Raw genomic sequence first — 13,990 nt, 5'->3', positions numbered from 1 at the left:
TCCCCTCCTTGGGATATTTTTACTGAGTGCTTTCTATGTGTCAGGCATCGAGGATCAGGACTGGGAAGAAGGTTCCTGCCCTTGAGTATCTCCAGGGCCAGTGGGGGCAGACACATGAGCATATGGTTAAGATACCACATTACAGGTGAAAGAAACGTTTGGGGGTCAATGTTCAGTGGGCCCAAGTGCTCTTCGACTTCAGTGTGGTAAATATCTCCATGGAGTTGGTGCAGATACTTGTGGGATGGTTTTCGTTTTTCATTTTGATGAATGATGTGCAAAGCTCACAACTGCAGAGAAACTGAGACTTCAACTTAAGCTTCAAAATCTTCACATTTTTCAATGTTATCACAATTTTGACTCTCTCCAGTTATTAGGAAGGGCACTCCCCAGGTCAACTCACTTGATACTGTGTTAATGGTGATGAGCAGAATAAAAGGAGGACGAATTGAGTGTGATTAGAACACAGAGACAGACTGCCCTGTTCTACCTGTACCAGGTAGAATAGAGAAGGCTTCCCGGGGGAATAAATGGCACTTGTGTGGGTCTTTAAAAATGAATTATGCACTTTAGGAGGCCAAGGCAGGAGAATCACTTGAGTCCAGGAGTTTGAGACTACCGCGAATAACATGGCGAGACCATGTCTCTACAAAAAAAAATTTAAAAATAGCCTGTTGTGGTGGCATGTGCCTGTGGTCCCAGCTTCTCTGGAGGCTGAGGTGAGAGGATTGCCTGAGCCCAGCAAGTCAAGCCTACAGTGAGCCACGATCATGCCACTGCACTTACCCTAGGTATCAGAGTGAGACTCTGTTTCAAAAAAGAAAAAATGGCCAGGGGTGGTGGCTCACGCCTGTAATCCCAGCACTTTGGGAGGCTGAGGCAGGTAGATCACCTGAGGTCAGGAGCTCAAGAACAGCTTGGCCAACATGGTGAAACACTGTCTCTACTAAAAATACAAAAATTAGCTGGGGCTGGTGTCAGGCGCTTGTAATCCCAGCTACTTGGGAGGCTGAGGCAGGAGATTCACTTGAACTCCGGAGGTGGAGTTTGCAGCAAGTCGAGATCATGCCACTGCGCTCCAGCCTGGGTGACAGAGTGAGGCTCCATCTCAAAAAACAAATAAAAAAGGAAAAAATGAATTGGACTTCATTTGTGTCAGAGAGAGCATCCATGGCTTTTGCAAATGCCAAGTAGTGAAGAGAAGTTGAGAGTAGGTGGTATGTAGGAGAGTGGGGAGAATTCACAGAGTGGACAGCTTTGCATGCCATTCTGTGGAGGCATTCCCCAGAGGGGAATGACAGAGGCTGTAGGGAAGAGGTCACACGTGCAGTGTCCACAGGGTCCAGGCAGAAAACAACAGTGAGAGAACTAGGTGGGGTGACCACCTGTCCTGGTTACCTAGGACTGAGGGGTTTTCCAGGAAAAGTCTCCCAGCAGACCAAGATGAGTTGATCACCCTAGAATGAGGGCAGGCCTTGCCTGCCTAGAAAGGGCCTGCTCTCTTCGGTGGGCAGCTCCTTGGAAATGTAGACTGGGATTGCTGGATCTTCCAAATGTCCAAGAGAAACTGAATATCCGAAATTTAATGCAAGTTCCTCTGGTTTTTAAACGTTGACAACAAACTCAAATGTTTTAAAAACATGATGCCGGCCAAACCAAGCATTTCTGTGGGCTGTGTGAGGCCTGCAGGCTGCCCTCTTGAGGATCTCTGGCTACAGTGATGTAAGTAAAGCCTCCCATGTCCCACCTTGTTCCTGCCCTGAGGCCAGTTAAAGGCATGTTCAGATGACTTTCATTATGCAGAGTGACTTCAGTGATCAATCGTTTAGTTTTTAATTTGATGTTCTTAACCAGATTTGGATGCTGAGCACAGAATGTAATGGATCAAAACGGCAATGAATAGTGGTAATAGGGACATGCATTCCATTTTTTTTTTTTTTTTTTGAAAGATGAAATAATTGCTCAATGGCTTGTCCTGTCCCAAACCTGGAAACCTATTTGGTCAGAAAAATAAGAAAGTATTTCTCAAATATCAGCCTTAAGGTTTATTTATCCTGGGCATCTGGGCAGCCCCCTGGCTGAAATAAGGCTAGGAAAGAACAATCACTTTGTGCGTATCTTGGAAGGTCTGGGGACTGCTGTTTGAAGGTGGTGGAGGGTGATAGAGTTAACTCAACGTTGTCTTCCTGTGACTGGGTTGTAATGTGACTATGGAGAAACCACCTAACTTCTCTGGTCCATGGTTTCCCCATCTGTGCTGCAGGGAGGCTAGCTTGCAGGATAGTTCCCAAGAAGCATCCTCCCCATCAACTCTTTAAGCTTTAACTTTGATTTGACTTTTGCTGGGATTTCTCTGGCCCTGCCAGGGTGAAAGAGTCAAGGGAGATTTTAAGGAAAAAATCAGTCCAGACAACTGTGACATCTTTTTTCTTTTCTAGATGGAATTAGTAGATATGGGGCTTTAATAAGTTGATCTGATATCTGGGCTTCACCAGGCCAGCTCTCTGAATGGCATTTTTCATTGTGTCACTTGATTTTTCTTTAATTAAGTGTGGATAAGACTATAGGTATGGGAGCTGGGTGCAGGAAGAAACCTTCAAAGGCAGGGGTTTTGCAGTCAGGGAGCCATCCTCTCCAAGAGAGGGGAGGTGGGGCAGGTGGGGGAGGACCTGCATTCATGCCAAGCTGCAGTGTCACCTTTATTAATGATGACGGGGAGAGGGAGTCAGCAGGCAGCTAATGCAGACTGCAGAGGATGGTAATCGGGAGGTGTTGCTACCATTCCAAAGGACGGGGAAGTGGGACAAATAGGAATTTAAGAGGCAAGAGGTGAACAGAGGCAGAGAAAGGCAAAAAAAAAAAAAAAAAAAATTGAGTATGATGTCATCTGGAAAATTGCAAACCAATGAATCAATGAAGTATCATTCCCAGAGCAGGGAGGAAGCTGCCAGAGAAGGAGCCAGGCTGCTGGGAGCTGGGACCTGACAGGAAGCACAAGCTGGGTTGGCTATGCAGTGCCCTAGCCAGGGGTCAGCCACAGCTGGCACGTGAGCCCTAGGAATGGACTTCTACTTTCTTCTGCCCCTTTCCTCCTAGAGCCTTTTTTTTTCCCCCACGAAAGACATCAGAAGAATGCTCTATCCAAAGGGGCTTTACAGGAGCTCGTTAATGTGAACCCTTGGAGTCAGCTTTTCAAACAGTTATCTCTGAGTTCAGCTTCATAGGATTTTTCTCATCATGGGGATCAGCTTCATAAAAGCCAGAGTGTGATGATTCTGCCAGTTTTTGCTGTTAACAGATGAAATAGTACTCCCTTTATAGAAATGAAGAGCAAGGACTTTGGGTAGCTTTCTTTAGTTCTCAAGAACTCGTCAGCAGAGCTGCCCTGAAGGCAACACAGTAGGCAGGTGCCTGCATGGCATCCTATTACCTACAGATTGAGGATCAAAGCCCTTAGCCAGGCATTCAAGGCCCTTCCATAGTCTTCCCCTCCAAATATCTCTCATAGTCACCCATGAACTTCTGCTGTACCCAGGCACCTTGCTCATTTCCACCTCTGCCACTTTCCTCATCCTGTTCCAACATATAAATATGAGGCAGCAATTTCTCAATATATATACTACCACTTTCCTGCCCTTGCCCGTGGCAGACATCACTAATCGATCACCACACTCTTTCCTGCTGAGCTAGGTCTTGGCCTTAGAATTATTTCTAACACAGCTCCCCAGACAGTCACTACCAATCAATTAAATTAATCAAATTATAAAATAAAATGTATTTTCTATTATTGATCTAAGATGTCCTTTCCCATTCTTAGCTCAATCTCTATCAATCTTGTAGTTTCTCAAATCCTACAGGCTCTGTGAAATTTTCAGTATTTCTACCTTCATAGATTGTTCCTGCTTATTAAAAGCCTAGTGCAAACCTTACCTATAGCATGCATTTTGCACTTATAATTTGGATCATAATGTATCTTCCTCTTTATGGATCAGAGCTTCTCAACATGAGTGCTAGTGACATTTGGGGCTGGATCATTTTCTTTGTGATGGCTATCCTATGCATTGTAGGATTTTTTTTTTTTTTTTTTTTCTTTTGAGACGGAGTTTCACGCTGTTGCCCAGGCTGGAGTGCAGTGGCGCGATCTCGGCTCACTGCAAGCTCCGCCTCCTGGGTTCACGCCATTCTCCTGCCTCAGCCTCCTGAGTAGCTAGGACTACAGGCGCCCGCCACCGCGCCCGGCTAATTTTTTGTATTTTTAGTAGAGACGGGGTTTCACTGTGGTCTCGATCTCCTGACCTTGTGATCCGCCCGCCTCGGCCTCCCAAAGTGCTGGGATTACAGGCTTGAGCCACTGCGCCCGGCCGCATTGTAGGATATTTTAGCAGCATCCTTAGCTTTTACCCAATAGATGTCAGTAGCAACCCTCTCCATCACTTTTGACAATGAAAAATATTTAAAGGCATTATTAAATGCCCTTTGAGGGCCAAAATTGCCCCATTTGAGAGCCACTGTGAGATAGATGATTGATTGATTGATAGATAGATAGATAGATAGATAGATAGATAGATAGATAGATAGAATCTCTCCTGTTAGTCTGAGACCTTCAGGGTGTGGACCAGGATCATACATGACATAGCTCCTTACACACAATAAGTGCTAAATAAATATTTGATAACTGATTGATTAATTGGAAATGAGGACTGAGGAATTGTCTAGAAAGCGGGAAAAATGTTCCCCACTGTGGACTAAGAATTACACCTTCAGTGTGTCCTTGCTGCAGTTAAGCACTGTGGAATTGAGCAATGCAGAGTTTGCAAAGGGGCCACCTCCATGCAACCATCCCGCTCCCCAATAAGCTGTTAGCAGATCCTAGCACCTGAGTGTGCTGTGACTAGCAGATCTCTTGCAGCAGAAACAACTAGAAGAGGGAGGAAGTGTTAAAAGAGGCCTGGATAATACGTTTGGCTTGAACTTTAAAACATGATGTGAGAGACCTTCATTCCTCTTCACTCCTCAAGAAGGAAAACAAGGTAAACTGAAGAAATCCTTTTATCCACAAAGTAATCTTCCCTCCTGGAAGCTATCTGGCTTGGTCACCTGATGTTCTGTGAACATATTTATCTGTCAGCCCCCTCTACTCCCTTAAACAATAGAGGCTTTGTAAAGGGAGAAAAAGGGAAGAAACTATAAATCTTCACCCACAATGCAGCTGCCACCATTTCTGCAGGGGGGTTTAAATCATCCTTCACGAGTGAACCAGAAGCGAACTCTACACATCTCCGGTTGATCACAGACTGTTCCTGGTGAACCAGGAATGGAACTGAGACTGAGCATTGCAAGAAGTCTTTTGAATACCTATGTGTGCTAGGCTCTTTAAGGGACCATCTGCATGTGTCTTCTACCTTCATCCTCACTACAGTCCTAAAGAGTCAGAATGGTTATCTCCATTTACAATGAGAGAACAGGGTCTAAGAGGTAAAACAATTTGTCCAGAGTTCCAGAGCATGTCAAGAAGAGCCGGCATTGATCCCAGGACTTAGGATGTGTCCAGTGCCTGCCAGAAGAGCTACATCTATGAGAAACTAGATATATTTCCTAGTATGTGGTATTGGTACCTCATACAGAACCCTTCTTAGCCTTCAAATCCCAAATACTGCAGAAAACAGAAGGGGTGTCCTCTGCCATTCAGAAGAGTCATTAAGAAGGCTAGTTCTGTCTATGTAACTGTGTAACTTTACCAATTGGTCTATCTGTGTATATCATCTAGCTAGCTTTATCCATATGTGCATATATCCATCTATTCATTCATTGATTCATCTGTTCATTTATCCATCTGTCCATCCATCCATCATCCATTCCTCCACTTCTAAGTAGGCACAAGAGATGTCAATGATGTTTCCTAATATTCAAGGCTAATTCAGCAGGGGGAGAGGTGGTGAAGTGAACGATCGCACACTTTTCTTTTCTTCATTGTCTTTTGAGGTATAGCTTAATTTTAATGATAATAAGATAATATGTTTGCAAAAATGATAGTCTCCTTTCTTTCTAAATTAAATGAAAGCATTCTGAAGTCAAGCTGATCTAGGCAAGCTATATCTCCTCTCTGTTCCTTGGTTTCCTCATCTATAAAGTACAAATGGTACTACCAACATGTACTGAAAGTTTGGAGGATTACTTAAGATAAAGCATACACAGTGAGTGCTTGACGCATGGTAAGTACTCTGTAACTGTCAGCTATTATGATCATCCGTGTACTTTTTAACAGCCTCTAACACGTAAACATCTGACTAATACTACTCTTCTGATTTTTTTCTTCCCTTGTTATGACCCTATAAAAAGTCCTTTCAGATGGGAAACAGAGGCTTAACACTGTATCTAACACATATTTAGCCCTTGAAATGGTGATTATTATTACTGTTGTTTAGCCCACAATACCTCCTGTCCAAGACTTCACATCCTTTAGGGACAACTTTTCCCATAGAAGGTTGACCTTCGTGTCATTTTACCTTGGATGTACATGTTTGCAGGAAAGAGTGGGAGCTGCTTAGGATCGTTATCCAGAGGTCTACACCCTAGCAATGTTCCTGGTTTTGATTTTTCTCGGGGAGGTGTGAACTGAGGAATGTACCATATTTTCCTGCACAGCCTTTCCTGAGATGTTCAGTGTGAGGCACAGAAGCCCATCATTGTTGTATACATGGGGAATAAATCCTTGTTTCTGAACCTGTTCTTTTTGCGTTATATTTCTGATCCCCTCCCCCAACACCCACACACACATTTCCATGGAGAGAGTTAGAAACAGGATAATTATGTTCTGTTCCGTTAAAAACTGGGGTATCCTAAATGATAACCCCTCTCCTGGCAAGCAGGCTTCTCAGGTAGGCCCCCAGACTTGAATGGCTTTAACCAGAGACTGGGAGCCTCCAAAATGAGGCTTCTGTTCATTCAACTCTGCATGACAGGGAGATGAGCCCACTGGACTTGAAGACAAATGGAATCAACAGTCAACGTAAAACCAAAATCCATGCCCACACCTGCCAAAGGAGGGCCAGACTCAGCTAGAAAATAATCATTTAGCAAGAAATGCTTGCTGAAGAGTGACAACCATCAGGAATGAGGAAGAGTCAACATTTAAAACTTAATTTGTGCCTTTCACGAACTCCTGACCCTGGGAACAAGTCCAGTCTGGTGCCTTGGAGATGGGCTGGTGTGGAAAGACATGGAAACCGCTTCTCCAAAGAGGAGAGCTTTCCAACACCCAACAGCCAGAGCAAGCTTCTCAAAGTCCAAATCAATGGCTTCTCTTTGCACTTAACAAGAAAACCCCAATTCTTGCACTGACCTCTAAGGGACCATGGGATCAGACTGCTGCCTGTCTCTCTGACCTCATCATTTACGGAGCCTTCCCTCAGTCATACCTTTCCACCACACTGAACTTCTTTCAGCTCCTCTGACACTCCAAGCACATCCCACTTCAGGGCCTTTGCATCTACTGTTTTGCCAGATTTTTGCATGACCTGTTTTCATCATTCAGGTTTCTACTCAGATGTCAACTCTTAAAGAAGCCACTACAATCCATTCTATTGAAAAGAGGGCAAATATTCCATCTCCATGCTATTGCTTTGTAATATTTCATTAGTAGCACATATCATTATCTAAAATGATCTTACATATATTTTTCCTTGTTTAAAGTGTGTTCCCTCTATTCCCAGCTCTTCCCGACTGGGATATGAGCTTCTTAAGAACAAAACCTTTGGTAGCCTTCTCAGCTGTATCCCCAGTATCTAGAACCATGCCTGGCACATAGTAGGTGCTGAAGAAATATTTGTTGAATTAAGGAATGTGTGAAAGAATTATCTCACTCTGGCTCACTAGAATACAATTTAAGATAGGGTGCATTCAGAGGTAGAACAAAACTTCTTTCATTTCTGGCCTCTCCTAAGGCAAAGGTAGTCAACACAGGACCCTAACTTTTCAGAGTTTATGGAGGGAGTGGTCCCTGTAACATTATTTTAGAGATGAGAAATTCTATAATAAATTCAATCTCCCATCTAACAAATATTTATTGAACCCATGCAATGTGCAAGTTCAACTCTAGCTTCTGACAAAGAACAATGAATAAATGGACACAAATCTCTGCCCATGAGAGTGCCGACATGGAAGACATGGCAGGCTTTTAAGAGAACACAGGGCTTACAGTCGGAAAGGCCTAAGTTTTAGGCCCTATATCACCATATACCAAAAGTCTGCATAAGCAAGCTACCTGACCTCCAGGCATCTAACTTTCCTCCTCTATAAAATGGGCATAAAGCTGACCTCATGAGATTATTGAGAGGATTCAGTCATTGCTGTACCCCTGGCACCTAGCACTTGGTGGTTGCTATTGAGATGATGAATGTAGGGCTCTGGGCAAAAGGAATGAATTAATGGAATTTTTTTTCCTTCCACTTCCCCTTGTGATTAAACATCTCATCATATACTTTAGAAGTTTTCAAGTGATCTCAAAAAGAAAAAAAAGAAGAAGATTTAAAGTGATTTCACACCACAGAGCCACAAGCACAGGCTCCAACCAGGATCAGAAGGTGTTAGTTTCAAATGAAGAGTGTGTAATGAATTCAGGCTCCTCCTCGAGCCTTGATTCAAAGCGGCCTGTGCTTCTGGCCCCTCGTCTGTGCTTGAGAGCTGATCTGTCATTAATGCCCACAGCATCAGGCAGGGGTGCACTTTGCTGACTCTGCTGGAGTTGCCATGTTATACAGATGGAACATGTCAGGGCACACCCAGCGTATGCAACATCCAAGTGGCATCTTTCTGTTTTCTGTGATGTTATGCCTTTGACATGTAGCAGTCCACACGAACCTTGTAGATCAAGAAGCTTCTTAGGAAAGAAGGTGATTTGGTTTATTCTATTGCACAGCAGGATGCTCTGAGTAACCAAAGAGTGTCACTGCACGCAAAGACAGACAGACACCTTCTTAAAGCCGAACAACTGGGAAACTAAGTTTTCGATGAAGACAGTTATTTTTCATGCTTCTGAACAATGTGGGCACTGTTGTCACTTTTCCTACCTGCCAGCAACTGTTCCTGAATAAAAGAACTCTCCCGGCATGCTTTGTTCCAAGAGGTACACACTGGACTTACTGAACAGCGGCATGTTGTTAACCAAAAGCATGTTCAGTGGCAGAGCCTCTTAGCTGTTCATCCCAAGCTGTGATTGGGAGCGGTGGTGTGTCCATAGATAGTCATAGGTAGGCGGAGTCATCATTTCCTCTGTCCAGGTCAGGAATTTCAATGAGCTAATCTGCATAGCTTATCTGGACTTCAGTCAGCAACAAGACAATACTAATAATAGCTGCTATTATCGAAGGCTTTCTGTACTCTAAGTCCTTTACACAAATTAATTGAATCCTCACCAAAACCGTGTGAAGTAAGGAATATTTTTATCTCCTTTTATAGATGAGGCAACTGAGGCATAAGACCCTGCTTGAGGTCACAAAACTAGTAAGAGATAGAGCTGAGATTTGAACTCAGGCTTTCTGTCTCCTAAGTCCCCACTCTCATGCTTGCATCCTGGCAGAGCCAGATGTAAGCCCTTTAGAGTACTGCCTTATCTGTCCTGCTCATTGCTCCACCCCTCGCACCTAGCACAGAGCCCAGAACGCAAGGACAGACCTCATACCTTAGTTTTCTCAGAGAGTGCTCCCAATTACAATTCTGAACTGCCTGATAAAGCTCTAAAATGAATGGGTTTTAGAGTCCCTGTTTTTCCTGACACCAAAGCCTCCCACTTCCAGTCCTGGACCCACCACACAGACAGCACCAATTTCATCCAAGAATAAAATCTGTTACATAACCAGATGGCAGACATGGGGGTGAATACAGAAGCAACCTGTGAGTGCATTCGGCCACTCCTAGTCTCCAAAGCACAGCTCCTAGAAAGAACTTTTCATCTCTCTCTGAGCCTCCCTCGGCATGCAAACTTTCCTTCATCTCCTCTCGTTGGTGCTTTCTATATTTTATTTTATTTTGGTCGTGCGCATTATTTGAAGTTACTATAGCAACGTGTCACCAGCTGGTATCACATAGTAATGTTGGCATTTAGGTAGCAAGCTTCCGAAGTTGGCTGTTTTTCTCCCTCTGCGATCTCATCACTCCTACTAATCTTAGGTGAGTGGGGGATGCATGGGCAGCACCCATGTCCCTCGCCCCTATTTTGTTTGTTTCCAAAGGCAGGGCAAACTGGTAGCCTTTCCCTCAGTTCCCTTGGCACTGCAGGGGTCCTGGCTGTGTGTGTATGTGTAGGTGTGTTTGCATTAGAGGTTGTTAAATAGATATGTTTAAGTTGAATGTTGTACACTAAAATTATTGGCATTATCAATATGATGATGATGATGATGATGATGATGATGATGATGATGTCTTTTTTAACAAAAGAATGGAATGATTTGGGAAGAGCTAATCTCCTGATCACAATCACCTAGTATCCCAGCTAATTAATTCTGGTCACATAATATTGGGTTTCTCTTTTTTTCCCTCATCGTCACACAGTGAACAGACCCTCACTCTTTCCCTTTGGAGCTTCCAAGTGTGCAAGACCTCCCTATGTCCCGATGGGCTGAATTAATTGAGAGGATTGATTGTCTTGGATCACTGAAGAGGGGTCTGTACAGCAAATAAGCCCTGCCACTCAAGGTGTTAAGTAGCCCCTCATCAGCCAAGTGCCTGTGATGATTGCACTTATTTTTACACGTTTGACCTAGTTTCAAACCGTGTCTCTTCATGCTGTGATTCATTAGCCACGTTTTAAACCATCCCAATCGGGGCGAGGTGACACTGCCTGGTTTGTGCCAGAGTCTCAGATACAATTTCTCCCTGGAATTTAATATGCAAGTCTCCCTGGAATTCTGTTTTAAGAAGCAATTTCCCATCCTGGCATGCTGCTTGGGTATGGATGAGTGGCTGCCTCATTCCTAGGTAGTAAATATGTCGATTACAGAATTTCTGCCAGGGATGAAAAGAAGGGGATTCTTGCTAGCCTGGAGACTACAAGGGATCCCTCCACCCCTCTGTCCCCCATGTAGTATTCAGGCTTTTCCAGGTTTCTGACAGGGCTGGGAGTTCAAGCTCCTACACTATAAAGTTTGAACAACGTCACTGTTAGGGCTGTCTAAGTTGCTAGGGCAAATGCAGTCTGATCAACATCCCCTCACCCCCTATTCCTATGTCTCCTTCTAAAAATTTAAGACGTGGTGGATATGGAAGTAAGGTCTCAAACTTTTATAGAGGGGCAGGACACAAATGCCATTTTTGAGGAAACTACTGAAAAAGAGACACACGTCAGAGAAGTAAAATGTTATTCCATGATTCTATCACTGTGTGACAAAAGAGGTGGTTTTTAAAATCCAAATGACAGAAAGGAGACTTTTCTGAACACGAAGCTGCTGCTAGTGTCTCACTCCGTTTCAGGTTATCGATCAGTCGCATCGGTGTGATTTCCCACAGATCTGATACCAAAGTGGGCTAGACACCATAGCAGAAAAAAAAGATGCTTCTAGTCGGAAGTAAAACACTGTCACTTTTCATTAACAGCCAAATGCAGGTAACTTGTCCAAACTTCAGTCACATTGCACTGCAAATCGTACTGAAAGGCATGCAACCGGGTTTTTCTACGTGGTAGTGAGAACTAAGAAATTAACAAGCTGGTAAAAGTAATTTTGATTGATCAGTGAACTACAACACACCGACCAACTCCTAATAAAAAGATAATGGTTTCTTTCATAAAATAGCCACTCTCTCTAGATGGGGACTGGAATCCCCCTCCCTTTTTATCTTCTAAAATGAAGAATGGAAGTTTCTCTAAACAAGGCTTAAGACAATGCATCCTTTTCAAGCCAATTCCAGGCAACTTGAGAGCCAAGGTTTGTTTTTCTTCGCTTTTTTCCCCTTTCGAATTCAAATCAAGCCGTTGGAAATAACAAGCATTCCATGTCTATGCATTTGAGAAGCCTGCAATTCTGACAGTGGTGGATTTTCCGCTACATACCACCACACACACACAGACAAGCTCCCAGTCTCACTGTTCATTCCAGTCAAAGCTTTAAAAGTAAACTATTGTCCAAGAGATGATCGCATTTTCTCTTAGAGGACCATCGATCATAAAAAATAAAACCTACACACATCTCTTACCTTGAAGCAGTGGAATTACCTGCAAAGGATGGTCCCCCTTCCTTGCACAATGAGCCAGGCTTTGACCAGCAGCAAAATTACTCCAAAAGAAGGAATAATAAGTCCTTTATGTTGTAATTTTCACTGTTTATATGCAAGAAGTGTAGTGGGTCTGCTCACGTAGGAATAAATAAAAAGCCGAACAAACTGCTCGGCAGCTACCATGTGAAAAGAAAAGACCTCTAGTGGCCACAGGCTGAATTCTTTAAGGAAGGGAGAGGAGAGATGGAGGGAGCAGCGGAAACACACGCTCCCGTGTGTGTATAGACACACACACACACACATGCCGGCACACACGCATGCACATACACACACTCCTACACCCCTCAAATGCTAAGGTTTCTCCTTTCTTGCATTTGGCCTGGCTGGAGGTAGAAACGAGAATAATGGTTTTTTCTTGATGTAAGTGGGAGCCGGTTAAATTAGTGACGGCGGTGTTGTGTCTAGTTTGAAAGGGATAATTTCACACATTCACTACTACCTCCTGGGGGCCTGAGCAGGAAAACAAATTTGACTCTGGCTCTTCAAGGAGGTGCCACTCGGTGTAGAGGCTACAAGTTCCCATCAACAAAGCATCATCAGCCATTGTCCCTGAGAGTCTCAGCTTTGTGATCTCCTCCGGATTTGCATGTTTTCTAGTCATTTATGGTGTGTGGGTGTGGTGGTCACTTGGCAGAGAGAGCCAGCTTCCTGGGCTTGTAACCTTCGCAGTCATGACAGGCACCTTGCTTAGAAGGGCTCCATGGCTGTTTCAAAACGGAATAATTTTAAACAAGGGCTTTGCATTTTTACTTTGTTCTGAGACCTACTAATTATATAGCTTTTCCTGCTGACAAGGAAAGCATGCTATCCCTAACTTCCCAATTGGAAAGAACTTAGAAACAAATGAAAATCCGTATCATGGGAGCTACTTTTGGGAGTGTAAGCTTACAAAACAGTTTTCCAAAAGGCTTCTTGTTTCTCTACCACTGGAACGAAATTGTAAACCTGGGAGGAAATATATACACATGAATATATACATACAGGCATACCTCGTTTTATTATGCTTCACAGATACCTGTTTTTTACAAATTGAAGGTTTGTGGCAGCCCTGCATTGAGCAAGTCTCTTGGCACCATTTTTCCAACAGTCTGTGCTCACTTCGTATCTCTGCATCAAGTTTGGAAATCCAAGCAATATTTCAGATTTTTTTCATTATTATTATACCTGTTATGGTGATCTGTGACAATGACCTTTAATGTTACTATTACCATTATTTTAGGGCACCATAAACAAACTTCACGAAGGCAAACTTCACTGTTCTTTTTTTAAGAAACTGCCACAGCCACTCCAGTCTTCAGCAACCACCACCCTGAACAATCAGCATCCATCAGCATCAAGCCCAGACCCTCCCCCGGCAAAATGATTCCTATTTACTGAAGGCTCGGATGATCATTAGAGTTTTTTTAGATCATTTAGTTTTTTAAATTAAGGTTTATGTTCTCAAATTAAAATTTATGTTTTTTTAAACATAATGCTATTGCATACTTAATAGACTACAATACAGTGTTAACATAACTTTTATATACACTGAGAAGCCAAAACATTCATGTGACTGGCTTGATTGTGATATTCACTTTATTGTGGTGATCTGGAACCAAACCCATAATATCTTCAAGGTATGCCTGTATATATTTCATATTTGTTATTAACAAAAGAAGAACTTTATTTATATATATATATATATATATATATAAATATATATATAAAAGGCAGCAGTTTATGG

The 13,990-nt window shown here is 43.1% G+C and overlaps 2 protein-coding genes across 7 annotated transcripts in view; one reads left to right on the top strand and one right to left on the bottom strand.

Annotated features, from left to right (window-relative positions):
• INSYN2B (inhibitory synaptic factor family member 2B) overlaps positions 1-12,405 on the bottom strand; it is a 118,554-nt gene extending 106,149 nt beyond the window's left edge. For 2 of the 4 annotated variants that reach the window (XM_071098103.1, XM_071098102.1), the window contains exon 1: positions 12,187-12,377. The gene's annotated coding sequence lies outside the window, so the exon portion shown is untranslated. Of the gene's footprint in view, positions 1-12,186 lie in introns of all 4 variants that reach the window. The other 2 variants (XM_011740028.3, XM_011740032.3) reach the window with 2 other exon arrangements.
• The window catches only part of LOC105480844 (dedicator of cytokinesis 2), a 434,017-nt gene that overhangs the window by 319,609 nt on the left and 100,418 nt on the right, over positions 1-13,990 (top strand). The gene's annotated exons all lie outside the window — the stretch shown is intronic.

The sequence above is a fragment of the Macaca nemestrina genome, chromosome 6 (genome assembly GCF_043159975.1).
Source record: "Macaca nemestrina isolate mMacNem1 chromosome 6, mMacNem.hap1, whole genome shotgun sequence".
In the NCBI taxonomy this organism is placed as follows: Eukaryota; Metazoa; Chordata; class Mammalia; order Primates; family Cercopithecidae; genus Macaca; species Macaca nemestrina.
This window is presented reverse-complemented; position numbering and strand designations above follow the sequence as displayed.